We start from the raw sequence: 8,513 nt of genomic DNA, 5'->3' as shown, positions 1-8,513 counted from the left end.
CTTATACCCTTAAATTATCTTGGAAAAATGGATGGACGGTGCGGATATAACACATTCTTCATGGTAGGGCCCGCAGAACTACTAAGGTCGGTGGTGCGTGGTACAGGACACAACCCACTCGGTCCCTACTAATGTTTTTCCATATCGGCGCGCGCGTGTGGGAAGCGCTCCACGCGCGTGGAATTAGCTACCCCTCTGATGTTCATTATACGTTTATCCTCGCAAACCGCACTGCTTTTTTCTGTGAGAAGAATGGAGGGAACTCTCTCTCCCGTTTTACCTTTCTTCTCAGTTTATCCTCACTCGAATTTCTCTCTCCGCGAGATATCTCGTCTCCTGAAAATCCAAATGAAATCCGACCACTTTACGTTTCAAATCAGGGCCGTCGATTCAGCAGACAGAAATGCAGCTTCGAGGGTTTCTCCTCAAAGAGCAGGTAACCGCACTCACCTCCTCTTCTGCCTTGTCCTTCTTCGCCACCGGCTGATGTTAGCTCTATCCACCTCTGGCGTGCTAACGTGCGCCGGGGCCGTTGGGAGCTAACAGCAGGTAGGCGTGCTCAGATTCCCCTTTGTGTTGTCCTTACTTTCTAAAGAGAAGTTTTGTAATTACAGGGCTTTCAAATCCCCCGAGGAAAACACAGAAGCTGCGTCCAGAGTTTCTGCCTCGTAGAGCAGGTAAGATTCGTTGCTTCTTTTTCGTTGCGCCACTGCTCAGGTTAGCATCGTGCTCAGTGTCTTACTAACATGGGCTGGGGGCATGCTGCCTGTATGGGTGGTGATGAATTCAACTGAGAGAGTTCTACATTTTCAGGGCATTTTGATCCTGCGAGGAAGATGCAGAATCTGAACGCGGAGGTTTCTCCTCACAGAGCTGGTAAATGCAATCCTCTTCTTCTTAGTTCAGTTCTCAGTTGGTTTTGGTTTCTGTAATTCTGTCCCACCCGCACATGTTATGTCCCATTATGTGATTTTGCTAACTTGCACCCCTGAAGATCTCAGCTAGAACTATGTGAGAGAGAGGTTAGTTCCAGTTCATTGTGTGATGAACCAGTCTTGTTGCATTGCCACTCTACACAGCTGGCGGTATACCTGGTCAATCCCCGCTGTCTATCAAGTGGGCCTTACTGTGTATCGTCCACAGTAAAGAAATGCAGTGCCCCTAATCCCTATCTGTTTCAACTTTGCCCATCAAATGGAGAGTGAACATAGAAGAAAATGGTCAGTCGTTTACATTCAAGTGGGAAACATCCATGAATCAGGAGGCTAGAATCAAGGTGTCAAAAAACGGTTGCGTAATAGCCACTGTGGCTATTACGTAATGGTTCCCATGAATCAGGAGGCTAGAATCAAGGTGTCAAAAAAACAGTTGCGTAATAGCCACTGCGGCTATTACCTAATGGTAATGATGGGGACTGTTACGTATTTTGGGGCCATGATGGTACGTATCATAATGGCAATAACGGTGGCCGTTATGGCCACCGTTCCGTTATTGAATACCTTGGTTATAATTGTCCAATTGTTGTGGTTTTTGTGGGCTGGACCATCTGCAGTAGGGCCAACCAGATGGATGTTTCTGGTCAGCAGCACATATGGTGGTGAGTGGCAATGAACACTGTATGTTCCGTTGGGATTAACCAAAAAACTATTTGTTCTGAAAAATGTGGGCAGAACTAGTCCAGCAGATTTGTTCATTTGGTGCTGGAAGTCAACTGTTATATGATAGAATTTTTCTTCATTGTGTTATTTGGATTTTCATTCAAATTTTTTCTTTACAAAATGTTTTTATTACTATAGTTTCTGCGGTGAGATTGTTGCGGATAGATCAAGGTGGTGCTTTTGCTGACCTTTTGAATGACAAAGGAAAAAATTCTAGTGAGAACGAGATGTGTTACGTGGAAAGAACTCTTGGGTTTCGCACCCATGCTTTGGACGATAGAGATATCAGACTGGTATCATTTCTTATATTTTTCCCTTTTTGCTTCAATTTATTTATAAGGTATTCTTTGATGTCTTGAACCAATTTTTTTTTTTAATTATTAAAAGAATATCCTCGCATGTGTAAATACATTGGGTTAAATGTTTGATTGGGTTGGCAGTTTTTCAAACATAGGAAATTATTCGCAATTATTTGTTCATTTTGGCACGTATGCGTAAATGCATCTAACGTTTGTGTATTTGGAAATAAAAACATTAACATTCATGTGTAAGAGTACAAAAGTTTTGGTGTTTATGAAAAACAGTGCATGTCTTGTTGGGGGATTGCGAAAGCACATAGAGACGAATCAAGCAAAATATTCCAATATCTCAATCAAGCCCAATCACAAAGACTTCGAATTTAATGTGGAAAAACTTTTGCGGGAAGAAACCATGGCACAAAGGGACATATATGCACTATGAAAGCAGAAAAATTTGTGTTACTTTGCATGATCGTTCGATGCACCTTTGATGGCATCGACAAATTGTGGATGGCATCGAACCCCTTCAATGTCATCAAACAAAGCACCAAAACGTTCCAGCGACTAAACATGTAATTTTTAGATTTTTTCGATGGCATCGAGCAGGACTTCGATGGCATTGGCCACCTGTCGATGGCATCGAGCAGGACACCTCAAAGTGTCCAACAACCATCATGGGATTTTTGGATTTTTTTGATGGCATCGATTAGGACTTCGATGGCATCGAGCTGTCTTCAACAGACTATTGATTTACAGATTTAAGACATCAATCAACATGTCTAATGTAGAACCTACTAGTGGGACATATGAAGTGGGACGCGTCTGAAGTTTAGTGGGCTCATGTTGGGGGGTGTGGGGTGTCAAGGATAAAACATTTCACATGTAGGAAGTGGCTGAGAATAAATAATATTATATTTCCTAAGCATTCATGGGCAAGGGATGCTTTGGTTGATGATAGAGTAAACATGAGGGGATTTGGAGAACTTTCCAATAGTTTTCTGTATATTTCTTTACCCTAAATGGGGTTTAAATAGAAGAATACAATGCTTCATATGGAAATAAAATGAACTGGTATACAAGGAAAGTAAATCAATTAGAATAATTAGAGGGCGAGATTGATTCTTCTTTCTGAGAATGAAAATATTACACCAATCACAACTATCACCTCCTCTCAAATTGATGCGGCTGATCAAATAGCAACGGTTTGCGAACTAAGAAAGAATGTCTGGCTATTGTCATGGTCTTCATGAGAACATCCACAATTTGATCTTGAGACGCCATGTGTGGAAGAGAAATAATCTTAGACTGGAACTTCTCTCAAATGAAGTGACACTCTACCTCAATATGCTTTGTCCTCTCGTGAAAGACATGATTAAAGGCAATCTGGATAACACCGGCGTTATCAGGGTATCAGGTGAATCCCAAAATCAGAAAATAATACTCGTATCCACACAATCTCACTGTAAGTGGAAGACATTGCCTTGTACCCGGCTTGCCCATTCGTGTGGAAGACAATCTCAATGCGGGCCCCACCATGATGTATGTGGCTAATCCACATTGCCCATTCGTTATGCCAGCTAAATTTAGGGCATGAACCCAAGAATGAGGCAGATCTAAAGCTAAAGTGGACGACACCACAGGAAACAGTGGTAATCGAACGCCTACTATTAAAAACTTCTTGGGGCCCCTAGAGGTTTTGGATCAAGTTGATATTTGTGTTTTCTCCTTATTTGTGTTTGTGTGACCCCATGAACTGGTTAGATGACGAATAAACCTCAATGTGGGCCCATTGAAGGAAGCAACTTTCAATGGTGGATGAATTAACACCATTGTTTCCTTTCTTGTAGGCCATTTGAGCGTTGGATCTGCCTCATTCAGCTCATGCCCCAAAATGTTCTAATAAAATAAATGGACGACGCTGATATATTATATGCATTATAGTGGGGCCCACATATTTAAGTAAACACTTTCAAACTAGTTTTCAAGGGGGAATTACTCACCCATTTTCAAATCACGTGAAAAAATAATAATTCCTTATTTACCAAAGATTTATATGTATATCATGGAAAATCAAACAGGCCTTAGATTGACTTTAGCTACCAAGGAAGACATCTAAATGAGATTTCAGAAACTTGAAATGTAATGGTTTGTATTGTTAATACATTTGTAATATGTAAAATTGTATCATGCATTAGATACTATGTTTTGAAACCCAACTTGGTAACTGAGTTGGTAATGTACCTACCCTTTTGATCCATTGCCTAAGATTAAGTTTGCTTACTATGGCATTTGGAGATGAAATGACACATTAATGCAGGAGCATTTTCACACCGGGCTCAAGTGGGGTGGCTTGTGGGATGCAGCGGCACACTTGGGGTGAGTGGTCCGTGTGAGGTAGGTGGCTTGTGTGAGGTGGGCCCAATTTGTGTGAGGTGGGTGACTCATGTGAGGTGAAACCCACGTGATGCGGGGCCCACGAGGGGGGTTTGGTTGAGGACCTAACCCATGAGATGTGAGGCCTGGGCTATGAGATAAAGGGATTGATTCGACACGCTCTATCAGTTCGAGCTTTTCGAGCAATTGGCTAGTATCCTGCGTTAAAGCAGTATTAGAGTGGGAGGTATCGTGTTTGAGACTCCTCACTGAGGGTGATTAATATACGAGGCATTTTCACTCCGGGCTCTTGAGCAAGTGGCTAGTTGTCTTGCATCACACATGCCCTTTGAGAAAAAAATAGATTAAATGTTTTGTTGGGTAAAAGAGATTTCTTTATATGCATCAAATTAAGTTTTAATTAACTCTCTCTCTCTCTCTCATCATAGCCCTGCCTGAGTTGAGGTTAACTTTATGAGTCTTGTTTTTCCAATCATTTCTATGTTCTAACGCCTTGTCATCAGTAAGTCTAGAAGCCTTCATATCCATTCTTAATTTTTCTCTCGTGAATCGCATCCTTTAGACCTTACCCTCCTTTCCCACCTTCCAATCCTAGCCGAAGGCTCTCACTTTATTGGATCTATCCTTTTTTTTTTTTTGCGTCGCATAGGTGGACCATCTTAATTAGCTATTTCATTCTATTTCCCATTGGGGCTATTCTTAGGCTGCTTATTGCGTCTCCATCATTAATGCTATTCTTCGTAGTCTTTTTTTCATGCCTATCTTATCGTCCTAGTTTTGCAATGCTCATTCTCTACTAATGTTGCCTCCTAATTGCCCAACTCTGCCCTAGGATTGGGTAAAGGAGGGGGGTTGATGTCAAGTAGGCAACTGGTTGTAGACTCTTTTCTGATGAGAACTCTTTGTTAATTATGAACTTCTTTATATCTAAAAAGCAAAAAACCAAGATGAGCATGCCAATCAAAGTATTGAATGTTTTGTATGGACCAAGGGTCTCATATGATAGGCAAAAACAATCTTTTGAACATGTATAAAAATTGCATTGTTGATACTTCAAAAGCCTGTTATACAAGGCTTACTGGAAATATTGTTTACCCACCAAAATTAAAACATATTTTTCCATTCAAAGTTCATCTGTTGAATCCCTTATTGCTTTAGATAAGGTTAAAAAGTTACCACGTCACTTGATTTCAAGTCATTAAGTGAATGCGGATTTGATTTCTGTACTGTAGGTGACTGACATTGTTGGAGGTGTTGTTTGTTGGAGGCGTTATCTGGATCATCTGATACTGTCACTTTGCAATGACGAGAACGCGTTTAGAAGGATGGAGCCGCTTCTCTTACAGGTATGTTGTTTGTTCACATATTTGGGCTCTTATACTAATTTGATAGACTGTAGAATATGGAACTATACCTATTTTCGTGTGGGATCCCACATTCCAAAATCGTCATCATCTCAACAACTGATGAGGAAAATTTTGATAACACTAACCTGTTTATCTTACTCATATTGGTCACTGACTCTCAGTACAAAATATAATAATTTTCAGCAGCAGTACTTACATATTTTCGTATGTATTTTGTACAACTTATCTAAAATTTATGTTTCCTTGCTTTTAGATTCTTTGAATTGGTTTCTATGAGATTCTCAAGCTGGATATGCCGCCATATGCTGTTGTGGATGAGGTGAGGTGAGTCTACTTTTTAAAAGCATCCCACCCTGTAAAATTTGTTAACTGTGATGCTGACCATTGTATTGTTTTCCTACAACTTTCTTCCATAAATTGCATCCCAAATCAAGTTATTCAATAATTGTAAAGATGGCTGTAACGACCATTACAGTAACCATTACTATACAGGCTGTAACAGCTATCATGGACATATGACATCCTTTTTTTTAATACCTAATGTGCTGTTGCAGGCCATTTTTTTTCCCTAGAACGGGCATTACAGCCCTGTAACGCGCAACTCTTCCCACTGTTACCGTTATGTAATGCCCTTTGTGACCATTCCATAACAGTTTTTGAATACCTTGATCCCAATTGTATGCATATGCTCCATCGGCTCTCTATATGCTAGCATGTGCATCTCCAGCTTCTATTGAAAGGCTTCAGCCTGTGCTGGTTGGAAATACAGCCATGAAACTGTGTCCTTTGCACATGAGAAAAAAGTAGGTACTTGAAAGTAACAATGTTAGCATCCTTTGAACATTCTCTTTGATGAATACTTCTGGCACCACATTTTTTGATGTACCTAGAACAAATACTTATCCAGTGCATATGATATGACTTGCAAGTTGCAATGTAAGTGTCCGAATCAGTAGCCCAACAAGTGCTCCTCACAACTTGAAGCTTATTCAGTGCCTGGCATTACTCATGTGGGTTAGACTTATGAACTGTTTTTCATGTCATGTTCTCTGTGTTTGGTATATGTGGACCCAAAAGTGGTTTCTTGATGTGCCCCTTCATGGTCACAATTAATATATTTTCAGTCCAAAGAAGATGTTGGCCATGTTATTGATGGTATCTTCTCTTCAACTCCAGAATGTCAGGCTTGCAAAGGTAGCACTTAGGCCTGGTGCGGGTAACATGGTGAATGGAATTCTGCGGAAGCTACTTTTACTGAAGGTTTGTCATTTTCTGTAACATTCACTATACTCAAATTAAGGGGTCACTAGAAACCAGGTTCATTTGAATGCCTTAGCTCTTTCGTATAAATAGATTCAGGAAAAAAACTCACTTCCACTACCCAAACTGGAGGGTGATGAACGTGCAAAAGCACGCTCTCTGGCAACTATTTATTCACATCCGGTGGTATGTTTGTCATTGCACCTTCCCTTATTATTTTTTTTTTCTAGAAATTTTCCTTCAGGAAGAAGGGTTTTCACCTTTTCATTCGCTAATATTTGTTATTGAGGAATTCTACCACGGTAGCACGCTTCATGGAGTTCTGTGAAGTGTACATCAGAATATGTCCAATTTACATGTGGTGCTTGTGCATGGTGATCAGCTCATTGATTTTGTGGACCTGAAAAGCAATGGTATTTGACTGTTCTAGCCAAGCATATGCTCAGTGGTCTGAAGCGGACAATTAACCCAAAAAGAGCAACTGTACGTACATGTTCAGTGGGCAAAACTTGCAATAATTTGGTGGTCAAAATTGTTGAAAAATGGTTATGCCCATAGATTACCCATATTGTGGCCAACCAGATCATTGGTATGTTTGCCACGTGTAGTTACATGTGTGTTTCTATGGCAAAGCTGTCTTTATATCATAAAAAATGCTTTGAATCATGCTTCACCACAAGTGTATCTTTGATTCTATGTAGCATTCTATCTGTAATATCAAAGCCTGATCTCTTTGTGTAAACTGTAGAACTTTCACTTTTTATTATAGTTGTATATATAACAAGGCAGAATAATGTTAGATGAGGACTCATCATCTGCAACTGAAATGTTGCTTGCAACCTTCTCCAATGCTTACGTCGCATGTATATAGGACATTCGAGCCGTGTGTTACGTATGCTCCATCATGAAGATCTCCTGGCATGCAAATCAGGTCTGTTGCTCATCAGGGGAATGGCCTATATGAAAACAACACATGATTTAAGTGTAGTATAGACAAATCTGACGCAAAGGAAAGTTGCATTATCATTTAAATATATAAGAAGCTGCCCATAATGACTTATACAAACCAATGCCCCCATTTTTACAATACAAAATGAAATAATATTACATGTGAAATAAAGTAAGTTACAACAATCTTGGGATGTGAAATCCTGTAGTAACCCTGTGAACAGCATCGGCTTGCTCTACACTTGCATCAACTGTTCCGGTTTGATAGCGTCAATGGCTATCGTAGTGAGAAGCACTCTTTAAGATTGCACACCTATCATTCATAATCCAATATAGATCGCAAGTCATGAGGATATATAATCTTAAACAGGGCAATTCATAATTATGATCACATACTGAAAAATTAAGCCAATCAACATAATCTCATCACAAGCAAAATACAATAGCAATCGCAATGGGAGGGAATATGTCCAGATAATCAAATAATCAACCTTACAAACTCCATAAAATGGTTAGAAAATCAAGCATTTAACCTCTACTTCACCTGGAAATCAAATCGCACGTGAACATCGCAAGATGGCTAGGAA

The 8,513-nt window shown here is 40.0% G+C and overlaps 1 pseudogene; it reads left to right on the top strand.

Moving 5' to 3' along the window:
• The first annotated feature begins 240 nt into the window (after positions 1-240).
• Positions 241-8,513, top strand: part of LOC131255176 (uncharacterized) — a 164,432-nt pseudogene continuing 156,159 nt past the window's right edge.

This window comes from Magnolia sinica, chromosome 9, assembly GCF_029962835.1.
Source record: "Magnolia sinica isolate HGM2019 chromosome 9, MsV1, whole genome shotgun sequence".
Classification (NCBI taxonomy): Eukaryota; Viridiplantae; Streptophyta; class Magnoliopsida; order Magnoliales; family Magnoliaceae; genus Magnolia; species Magnolia sinica.
The sequence above is the reverse complement of the archived record's forward strand: the minus strand, read 5'-3'. Positions and strand labels throughout refer to the sequence as shown.